Raw genomic sequence first — 12,050 nt, 5'->3', positions numbered from 1 at the left:
TTGCTACTCCCACAACCCTCTGAAAGATGTGACCATTATAACATTTTAGATTCAAGTCAACCTTTATAGGAAGAGTAGAATATCCTGCTGTGTTGGTCAACTGTGTTTGATATAAATGTCGTAGCTGGTGAAAAGCACTCCAAGTTTTGAAACATAGCATGTAATTGCTCATTTGAGTTTTATAGGTCCCATTTTTAGTGTTTTGAGAACCAATATGGAATAATGCATGGCCTCTGAGTTGTACTGTAGTTCTGATGCCATTATTTAATTGGACGAAAAATGGAATATTAAGATTTCATTTTTCGAGTACCCCTAGTAAATAAGGTTGCCAGGGGGCGGGGAGGGGAAGAAGGAAATGTTGTGCTCTATTTCAATTTTTAGTGGGAAATACTGAAAAAGAATGAGCTACAGAATGCATGTTCCTAAAACTTTGCATAGGAGAAATATAGGAATTTTCTTATTTCAGTACACAGATAGTTTGCGTAGTCTGGGCTTAGGGTTGGTGGGCTGATCAGAATGAACTAGTTTTGTTCCAGTTCAAGAAACTAGTAGTGGACTTTGGTCCACAAAATAAATTTGTTAATCTTTAAGGTGCCTCAAGACTCCTTGTTGTGTTTGCTGCAACAGAAACAGACTAGCACAGCTACTACTTGGTAACTTATTCACCCTGAGAATTCATTTCTTCCTACAAAACATCAATTACTAGCTGGCTTCTGTTCTGAAGAATTAAGGCCATTTCCTACACTCTTGTGTTTGTTCCTCAGAGTGAAGGTTTCATGCTTGTGCTCTTAATTAACCAAAGATCTATGAATATGGCCCTTTCAACCATCCAGTTTTCATTCTGGAAGTAACTTGGTGCAATCTTATGTGAAAATGCTAGATTTAGAAGTGGCTTGTTGATATGTTATCAATATAAGTGGCTAAGGTTGGGTGTTTGACCTCTTCAGAAACTTTTGCCTGATCATGTGTTTTTAAAGTATCAACATCATGGCAACAAATAAGATTATATGCTGGTCTGGCACTAATTGCAAATTAACCATGCAAATAACCACAGCTGCTATTGTGAAATAATTACATTAATTCTAAAAATGTAATGAATTGTACATTTTATTAAATTTTTATTCTGTTCTACCGAGACCTGAAGGGGGATCCCCTTTTCCCCATTTTATCCACACAACAACCTGATGCAGGTTAGCCTGTGTGTGTGTGTGTGTGTGTGTGTGTGTGTGACTGGCCCAGCACCACTTAGCGAGCTTCAGGGTGGAAAGTGGGCACGAACCTTGTTCTTCCTGATCTTAGTCGGACATCTTCTCACTAGGCAATGTCTTTTACTATTGATGGTTGTTTGTGAAACACCTGCAGTTATAGGAGAAGCTTTGCTTTGCTGCTATATTTGCCCATGTCTTCTGCCCCTGCAAATTACACCATCATTACAGGAAAGAAAGAAAGAAAGAAAGGAGAGAGAGAGAGAGAGAGAGAGAGAGAGAAAGGTTACAATCTACACAATGCCATTTTTGGAATATTTCACAGTATTTGATCATGGTCAAATAATAAGCGGTCAGTTGAAAATATTTGACTAGTCAATTGACTGGCATGTCAACCAAATAACATGCTATTTATATGTTGTTGGAATCCATCTGCCTCAAGAGACAATGGGGTGCACCTCTGGGGGTGAAATCAAACCTCTGCACGGAAGTGACCTCCACGGGATGCAAGCCTGGGCAGTGTGCATGGAGATCCTGGGCTGCACAGACTAGAAGCCCTCCCTCCCCCCCCCCCCCAGTCTTGCTGATGTGCTCCAAAGAAAAGCAGAATAATCTGTTTGGCACCAGCTTGGCTGCAGGAGATGCCAGAAGGAAGCATACAAGGCGCCATCCCACCGTCTTAGGGACTCCACTCTGGATTTGTGTAGGGTTTACTCCTTAGGCTTTTCTTCTCCCAAAGATATCTCAAAAGGCAGTGCAGCTTTAGAGTGTTCCTTCTCCTAGATGGGCTACTTCGCCAGGTTGGTGAGCTCCATCTGTCCCTCACTTCCCTCTACAGCATATGCAGAAACCGCCTTCTTGACTGTTGGACCCTCTCTTGGTCTCAATCCACTCATTCTGCTTGAACCCGTCTTTGCATGCAAGGAAAATCCCTAACTCACCGAGGGTTTGAGACCCATTGGCTTTCGTCACCTGGTCTAGCCAGCATGTCAATCATTCAGGATTGTACACCATTCCAGGAATTGAGGTTATGCATTGCAGTTATGTCTCATTGTAGTGGGTCTTTCTAGGTATATCTGTTTTGTAACTTACCATTTTCATCGCCATAGTGCGAACACAAAGAAATTTTTTGAAGAAGGTCTTCACATCAATCCTTACTCTCAGCGATAATATTGAAAAGTCTTGAAACATGACACTTGGTTTGGCTATTCCAATTTAGGCCCCATTGTTTTTATATCCCTTTGTGCAGAAATCTTTATTTTCTCCTAAATACCTCATTCATTGTCTTCCCTTATAAAGATGGTCATTGATTTCTTTTTTCATACATGGCCAGTCTAATGAAAAAAACCACATATTATATTTTGGGCCATTTCACACATTTCTGTTTTTTTTAGCTGCACAACTCATCTGTTATAAGTGTACACTTAAAATGGTTTATGTGAATGCAGTAAAATGTGTCACAGAGCAGTTATTGACTGTGGTTCCCTGTTGAGTGTGCCCTTGGTGGCAAACTTGTCTACCTGTGTGCAACATGAAATGGGCCGAAACACAGAAAATCCTAGGATGTTTTCATACACTTTCTGCTGGTGCTTCTTTATATTCACAGTTGTGACACATGTTAGATTTTTTAATATGTGTGTTTTCCAGCTGTCTGTAGGAAAGGGTTGCAATGGAAGTAGGAGTTTGACACAGCACTAGCATTTTCATACATGATAAACCATTGAAAATTTGATTGTATGTAAAGAGATACTTTTAAAAGCATTAAATGGAGGGTTGAGTTAGCAGTAAAAACTCTGTCATTTCTCACAGATTTGGCTTCCAGAGTTCTTTGGGCAAAGGCCCTGCAGTTGAGTCTGTCTGAATGCATTTGAACTTTGTTGAACAATGTGAACGATTGCACTCTCACCATGTTGATCACTATTGCTGTTTATGGGAATGTATATGAGAGGGAGAAAAACACTACTTGGAAAATATGCAAAGATACTAGCATCTGTAAAAAGGTTAGATGCATCGCACTGGTGGGTGTTGTATATTGTTGCTTATTGAAGCAGAATAATTTATCTTAAGGTGGACCAAGTGATCCATTTAATTGGTTCCATTATTAGCTGTTTCTGTGAAGGTTTTCTTTTAAACAGAAATGTTAACCTGCTGTTAGAGACACTAATGAAACTTTGAAGATCCATTACCTTTTAGGTAAACTGAAACAGCAAGTAGGAGCATTTAGAAGAGACATGGAAAATCAATTATCTTCTCGAAGTCTGACCCCGTTTTGTAACTATATATAATTTGTACACTTCAAGTTGTCATTAATTTCTTCTTCCCAAAAGAAGAGAAAAATGAAAAAAAATAACGGTATTGTATTCACTGGCTGCGGTCGCATGTCATGCTATACCATAGTTTAGTATGACATGCTCAAGCGGGAATGAGCCATAGTGAGCCTCAGGCTTGTGTGCTTTGTCCCTCTCATCCTGTCATTGTCATACTATAGTTACTGAAGCTGGCTTGCTTAAACTAAACATAGTTAGGATTAATCACAGCAGAAGGGAAAGCTCCAGACTCCCTCTCCTGACTGCATGGGAAGAGGGGATCATGTGAGTTCAAGGATTGTGGTGACTCATTCCTGCTCATGCACATCATATGAAACTATGGGTTGGTGCCAACATGCAAATGCAGTCTCTCTTTCATAACAGTATTCTGAATATTAGAATTACATTAAAGACTATGGTATCTGAAGAAGTGTGCATGCACACAAAAGCTCATACCAATAACTAACTTAGTTGGTCTCTAAGGTGCTACTGGAAGGAATTTTTATTTTTATTTATTTATATTTTGTTTTGACTATGAACAGAGTTATTAATAATAAGCAACTTTTTTCCTGGTTGCTTATCCAGTTGGCACTTTGCCCAGGGGGTCTTGCTCCGACCCTCAGTCCCAAGTGGTAAAAGCCTTTTATCAAAGCACTTTCCCAAGAGAGCAGAGTTCAAGGTCTGGTACGGAGAATCAGTTGTAAGTCCACAATGTGATCCAGCAGCAAGATCAGGAAACAGTCAAGAGGTCAGTGTCACATTGATATATCACAGGTTGAATATCCCAGTAAGGCTAGAATGGAGAAAAAGGAACTAGAGGCCTATGTTGTTTCCAGCAATTGGCAAACTCAAGAGCGAGACCTTATATACTGTGGCCTCCTAGACCATACCCATACCGACCCAGGGATTGTTTACTCAAGAGTAGACTCCTCACAAGTGGAGTGGCAAATCTTGGTCCATATGTTTATGCTATGTTGTTGTTCTTGGGCCTAGCCCTGGCCTTTCGGCATTCTTGAGGACAACTGGGTGGCCCAACGTCTCCCTCTGACAGTTCCAAGGGGTCTTCAGCTGGTCTTCCAGAAGAAGACCTATCAAGGTGATCCTCAGCACTGGTTCTTGAATACCCCACCTGCTCCTCAAATGGAATATCTAGTTAGTCATCTGAAGACCCAGTGCCTGGCACCAAGTCAGAGCTAGGTCTGTTTTACAGTTTAAAAGAAGGGATGTCATAGTTCTGGATTTCCGCGGGACTCAGTAGAACCCTGTTTGTCTCCTTCCTGCCGGATACACATGGGAGTAATGCACCAATCCAGAAAATGAGAAATCTATATGCGCCTTGCAACTCTGCTCATCATAATATCCACCCCCTAGAAAGGGAAGCCTGGATTGGGCAAATGAGAGTCACCCACAACCTTCCATTTCCTAGTTTGCTTCTTGTTCATTTACCGGTGAGAGAGGAAATGGGAGCTCTGTTGAGCCCTACAGGGATCCTTCCATGTAGAGGTAATGTACGTGAGGCCAGAAGAATATCATGTCTATCTCTCTATACTGAATTCAGACTCATTTATCACCATGCTGATAACCAAGTGTGCAAATCTACTCTTTGCAGTCACATTCACATGAGTGACAATTTATCAACAACTTCAGCATTCAGGCATAGCCCAGCTTGTATTAATTGGCTCAAGGGGAGAATGAGAGCCATATTGTTTTATCTTTTGCAAACTACTCTTCACTGGTGTTTACCCCCTTCCTTGCCTTTCTCTTTTAATTAACTTGGAATCTCTTTCTGCAATGATGATCATCATTCTTTCTCATTGCTCTGATCGCATCACCCTTTGCTTTATATCCTTGGGTATGACTTTATATACCTGGACTGACTCCCTGCAACTTTTAGGCTGGTTTATTAACAGGGGTAGTAAATCAGTTGTTTTCCCTTGCCTTTATGGATAACGCTTTCATTAGAACTGCAGTGAACAGAAAAATACGTCTGGATCAAAGGGAATAGAACATCTCCTTAGACATTCAGGGAAGATAACCTGTTAGGGATATTGTTTTGCATCTCCTAAAGCTGCTTGTACCATGTCATGCATTCTCAGTGTTGTCTGAAGCTGATTTTGGAATGGAATACCAATGAGAAATTTCTGTACCATAATGCCTAGACGTTTCACAATGAAATTCCACACTGTATTTTTTAAATGCAGAATGAAACATTTGTGCTATAAAGTCGAGTGAACAACAACAGAATTGCCTTTCATTAATTTCTAACTTTTAAAACCAAGTTTATGCTCAGTGTTTGAATGACTTCCACATTTTTGTGTGGCTAATAGTTTGAACCTGCAAGTTTGTTAAATTGCTGTTGTGCAGGGTCAGTAGGATTGCAAAAGTCTTTTATTGGCTGACACTATGGACTTAATTTGGGGTTCTCTCTAAAGGTTGTGAAGAAACAAGATATGCTTTAAGCAATAGCAATGGTGTTATTTAAAAAGCAAGATCTTCTGTTTTATTTCAAGTAGAATGGTTGCAAACCAGTAGCCTTCGTCTTGAGACTGCTAGCTATGTGGCAGCTCCTACAGTAAGGGTAGATGGTAGACTATAGCTCTAGTTACATGGTGAACAGATTGCTGTTCCTCCCTCTAAAGATTTCACAGGGTGATTTGCACTTCTATCATCACGAGTGACATCTGTCTCTCTCTTTGTTTCCCAACATTCCCTGCCATTTTACTGTTGAAAATTATGGTTATCTCAAACTGTGATCCTTTAGAACCATGGTTTGCAAACTTATTTTGAACTTGTTTCAGTCCATGATTTATGGGGAATCCTGGTTTGCGTTAACCAGAATTTATGTTGGTACACATGCAGTGACCTGGTTTGCATGTGACAGCCATGGTTGCCAGGAGGACTCAAACCATGAGCTCGGTTTGGATGGCCTGCTAATGAAACCTTGGCTTAGCCCCTGGCAGTACATCAGCACCAGCACCAGGGGATGAGTGTAGCAATCACTATCACTTCTTCAGGAACCCACACACTTACATGTCCATGTTAAGCCATGGTTTGGCTAAGCATGAACTGAGCCATGTGAAGCAATGTTTAATGCCAGAGAGGGAGGGAGGATATTACTCTAGAGAAGGGAGGAGGAAAGGAAAAGGAGCAAGTGCACTATGGCTGGTTCCCAGTTTGCAAGCTATTAGAGCTGCAGATGGCATGGACCCTGTACCAGACCTGTCTTGGCCCTTTTGAACTTGCTCCTTCATTCTAACCTTTTGAAAAATGTCCGAAGGCACTTCTGTTTTCCTAGTGGGAACTGGTTAATTCCAGTTCAGCACACCATTTCTTCCTACACTCACTTTTCTCTGTTCTGTATTCACTGTGGTTTTCATTGGAATTGCATTTTGAGTGCTTATATATTTTTATTGAAGTTTGTAAAATGCCCTAAACACCAGTTTAAGTATTTTTAATTTAAATGTTAATGCCCCACCATATAGCCTGTAATAGAGTGGCAAGTCCACGACAGTACTACATAGAGCAATCTTGTTTCCTTTTTCCAGCTAATCAGCTGCCAATAAGAGGTTGCAGGCTGGTTGTTTTTTTGTTTGTTTGTTTGTAAATGGCAAGGTAGTAAATCTTTGCAATTTTGGTGAAAGCTTTCTGACTCTTCTGTAATTAATACAGATTAAGGTTTGAAGTGGCTCTCAGCCCATTGCTCTGATTGCCTACTTGCATCTCCCCTGTGTGCCATTGCTGCTGCTTTTCCAACTTAGAAGCTTCCAAGTTTGAAAGGCACTGCTTTGTCTGAGGTGCCGAAGTCTTCTCAGGGTCTCACTTTAGCTTACAAAGGCATCAGAGCTGCCATCACCCTACTTTTCAAAGAGGCTCTCCAAAAGCACTTAGGCTTAAGTGATTCTGGGGGGACAAAATTACTTCTCAAGGAACTCAATCTCTGTGATATGAGACAATGTGGTTGGTGCATAGGGCTAGGCTGTAGAATTAAACTATTTTAGACAAGGGTAAATTTATGAAGAGAGAAAGAGTTTACAGGCATTTGAAAGGTGGAAAAGGAGACACTGCTTTTAACGGGATTGAATGTGTCCTTGAATAATGCCTCTTGCTTGCCTGGTGGAGGATGGAGAAATGGTTTATGTGTAGAAAGCTCGGACTTTTGTGAGTCTCGACTGTAGCCTGCTCTAGAAGGGGAACAGTGGCATCCATACTCTGCCCATTTTTACCTGTGGTCTTGCGCACTGCTGAAACGTGTACCCACCCCCGAAGGTTGCTCACAAGGAAACGTGGCCCTTGGCTGAAAAAGAAGGTTCCCTGCCCCTTCTCTGTCAGTTATGTGCCCCCATTGCTGAGAAATCCTAAACCAGCCCTAGAAAGGAAACGCAACAGTTTGTTTTCCTTTCAAGAGGAGATCTAGCTAGTTCACACGATTTCCCTCTCTTTAAAACAAAAACACGTAAAATGGATGGCAAATGCATGTTTCCATTGACTGGATGGAAAGGGCGTTTCACCCAATCGAGGGCAGAATTGGCAAACTGGACTAATGAGTTTCAAGGTTAAATGTCCAATCCAAGGGGAGAATTACTCTGCTACGCCAGTTCCTTTTGTATACGTGACTGTAGACAATTTTCAGGAAGTTTGTAGGATGGAAAAACGGGGAAGCATTTGTAGATATCTTTATGTGAGGTGAAGTATGTGGAACAATCAGACATCTGGACAAGCAGGTGCTGGTTGTTCTTTAAAATGAAGTCGTTGACCAAATCTAAGGTTTAGGTTCCACCACTGCACCCAACACAAACACGCACTGTAATGTTTTGCTGAGTACAGTGGTACCTCGGGTTAAGAACTTAATTTGTTCCAGAGGTCTGTTCTTAACCTGAAACTGTTCTTAACCTGAAGCACCACTTTAGCTAATGGGGCCTCCCGCTGCCGCCGCGCCACCGGAACACAATTTCTGTTCTCATCCTGAAGCAAAATTCTTAACCCGAAGTACTATTTCTGGGTTAGCGGAGTCTGTAACCTGAAGCGCCTGCAACCCAAGATACCACTGTATACTACTTTTTGCCATATCAGTCCAGCACAGAGGTTGATCAGTTGCTACTTTCTCAGGTCAAGGAGCCTCCTGGATTAGAGGCATGTTGCAGGAATCCATAATTCCTTGCATGCTGTATGCGTTGCACTGTGACTTTTTCATCCCCCTTTTCTTTCCTTTTAAAACAAAAAGACAGAGACTGCTCATGAGCAGTCCACATAATGCTGTGCTGCATATCCAGATTCACCCAATTTAGCTGCGAAGAACAGCTGCTCCTTTTCCAGTGTCCACTGAGCCATTGGCAGATTACAAGTCCATCTCAATGGTGTATAAAAATGCCCTCTGGTCAGGACTTCCCCAGATTTAGATTGTCGTTGGTTGTCACGATCCCTTTCCCTGCTTTGGAGGCAGGGATAATCCCCTGGCCTGCTCCTGATTCCAAGCCTGGAGGAATAGTGGAGGCTCAGAGCAGAGCTTTGGACGTCCTGGGTGTTCGTTCAGAGTCAGAATGACGTCCTGGTGATCTCTGCCTGCCTCACCAGGTCCAAGCTCATGAGAGGGTGGAGGCTCTTCATATACAGGAGAAAGTATAGACACTCACCTTGTTGAGGAGCTTGTTGTGCTAAGAAGGTGAGCATATTCGGACCCTTTGGTGATTTTGAAAATAAAAGCAGCATATTTGTATATTTGTGAAACTGTTAGATGGCTTTGGGTGGGATTCAGCTAATAGGTCCCTTTAGAGGAAGCCCTGTGCAATATTGAATTTTGCTTCATCGCGAAGGATGTACATTTGTATAGATGGTAACCTTGAAGGCATTTCTGAACTTCTAAACTCATGGGGTTATAAATCCTTTCTTTAAAGTTTAAACTCCCACTTTCGCATTCTTGTTTCTAGGGTCCTACGTAAGCAGAGTGGGCCACTTTTCATTAGAAGTTGTGGAGCCTGGCAGTAAGTGAGCATGAAAACATGCAAACTGATTCACAGCTTCCTTTTAAATGGAAAATCTATTAGCAGGGAGTTTATCTGGTGAACCAGATTTCCTGAAAATTCCTGTACTAAAAACCTCTTAAAATGACCTTTGTCCCAGTTGTTACAGTAGTTACATTTGTGACTGTGCTTTTTGCAAGCTTTGTGTAAGGAACAGAAATTGTATTATCACGAGAAGAACCATGCGACGGCAGCCCATGTTAAACCATGGTTTAAAACAGCCTATGTTTTAATTTGAATGAACAATGCGCTGGTGCAAACTACTCAAAAGTTCCCATGGTGTTCCTCCCTTATTCTGCTGTTCCTGCTTTGCTACAAATGAAGCAAGCCAGATACAGGGGTACCTCGGGTTACATACGCTTCAGGTTACAGACTCTCCTAACCCAGGAATAGTGATTCAGGTTAAGAACTTTGCTTCAGTATGAGAACAGAAATTGTGCTCTGGTGGCGCGGTGGCAGCAGGAGGCCCCCATTAGCTAAAGTGGTGCTTCAGGTTAAGAACAATTTCAGGTTAAGTACGGACCTCCAGAACGAATTAAGTACTTAACCTGAGGTACCACTGTACTGGCATGTCATGCCATCCAAACGGGCTTGTGGTTTGTTTTCCCAAATAAACAAGAGTCGCAACCAGGTTTGTTCTTTGCTAACTGCTTGTGTGTTGTTTAGGAGAAACAAATTGTGAACCTAGGTTTGGACAGCACAACAAAGCAGACTCTGGCTTGCTTCACTCATGGCATGGCAGCAACAGGAATCGGGAACGAGTGTCACAGGAACCTTTGAGCAGAGTGCATATTTCTTATTCACATTAAAACATTGTTTCGAACAGTGGTTTAATGTGACAGGTGAACCAGGGCAGTGTGATGTGACTCTTTAGAATACAATTATAGCTCCCCTCCATTTCCGTTGCCAGGGTACGTTTAAAATGAAGTCTACTCTTCCTAAAATCCTCAAATCCAAAATATCTAAAAATACCGGCTGTGTGGGATGATAGCGCAGGATAGAGATGCAGTTTAGAGTACATTGATGTCCTGAAGCCAAATGTTTGATTCCAGAAGTCCCTTCTAAATTAGAGAATGTTTGTTCCTGTATACTAGTTTTCAGAATTATTATTTTTTAACAATAAGCTCTATTTCAATAGCCACTATGGCTGTCCATTTGAATAAAGTACTCTCACAGAACAATCCCTTTTGTGGCATGCTGATTCATATTTAAACCTTTTCAAAAATTGATAGTACATCTTACATAGTAAAGTAGTTGCATTAGTTCTTCATCACTAAAAACCCTTTTGTTCCCTCTATGCTCCCATAGTGATATGGAGCCTAGATGCGCCCCAAACTGGCATATAACCCTCCGTCTAATCCCAAAGCAGCTTGGGAGAGAGTGGCCAGGAGTTGTTCGTTGTCAGGGTAGAAGCAGCTGCAGAGTTGCTACCATGGCGCCCCTTTCCAAGTAGGGCCTTTTATCTCAGCAGCATGGATAGTAGAAGAAGAAGAGTTTGGATTTGATATCCCACCTTTCACTCCCTTTAAGGAGTCTCAAAGCGGCTAACAATCTCCTTTCCCTTCCTCCCCCACAACAAACACTCTGTGAGGTGAGTGGGGCTGAGAGACTTCAGAGAAGTGTGACTAGCCCAAGGTCACCCAGCAGCTGCATGTGGAGGAGCGGGGACACGAACCCGGTTCCCCGGATTACGAGACTGCTGCTCTTAACCACTACACCACACTGGCTCTACAAGGTGTCTCCTTCCCGTACCACTCTGGCAATATCAGAAACCCCAGGTCTTTGCCAATGTTGCTCCTCCACTGCAGTTATGGTTTTGAAAGAAGCTATACCTTCCACATGACCAGGAACCTGTGACGTAGCAGAGTAGCAGAGGAAGGTGATATTGAGTCCCATCTCACTGAGGTAATATTGGAACCAGCGATGATGATGATGATGATGATGAGTATACCGCCCTTCATCCAAGGATCTATTCCAGCAACAACAATATGTGTTTGCATGGATCGTGTAGGGAGTCCCAGTTGAAATAAGAAAGATTTTGTGCAAGCCATTAGGAACATAGAAAGCTGCCTTTGACCAGCCCCTTAGCGTCATGGCTCACCTACCTAATACGTTATCCTTTTTACCTGGAGATACCTGGGATTGAATCTGAGACATGCGCAGCTCTGCTACTGAGCTAGGATCGATCCTTTATAAGAACAGTGGGAAACTAGAAGCTGCACTTTTGGTTTGGGTGCTTTTTATTTTTTATTTTGTTTAACATTCAAGAAGATATATAAGCCCGTATTTTGCAACTATTGCGCGCGTGCGCGGGCACACACACACACACACAGAGCCATCTATTATTATTATTAGTTGGGACCTAAGATAAGAAACTAACCTTCAGAATAGGGGACAGCTTACATTAGAGACCACTTTTGTTTAGATGGCAGTTTTGAATTTTCCATATTGCTCATACACTGCTAGTTTAGCTATTGCCTGGGCTGAAATGACTAATGTTTTGTAAAACTGGATTTGGCGAC

General features: G+C 42.0%; 1 protein-coding gene across 3 annotated transcripts in view; it reads left to right on the top strand.

Moving 5' to 3' along the window:
* TTC7B (tetratricopeptide repeat domain 7B) overlaps positions 1 to 12,050 on the top strand; it is a 101,464-nt gene that overhangs the window by 21,937 nt on the left and 67,477 nt on the right. The gene's annotated exons all lie outside the window — the stretch shown is intronic.

Source organism: Podarcis tiliguerta (assembly GCF_965153285.1).
Source record: "Podarcis tiliguerta genome assembly, chromosome: 1".
NCBI lineage: Eukaryota > Metazoa > Chordata > Lepidosauria > Squamata > Lacertidae > Podarcis > Podarcis tiliguerta.
Note: the sequence above shows the minus strand (reverse complement) of the source record. Positions and strands in the feature narration are given on the sequence as shown.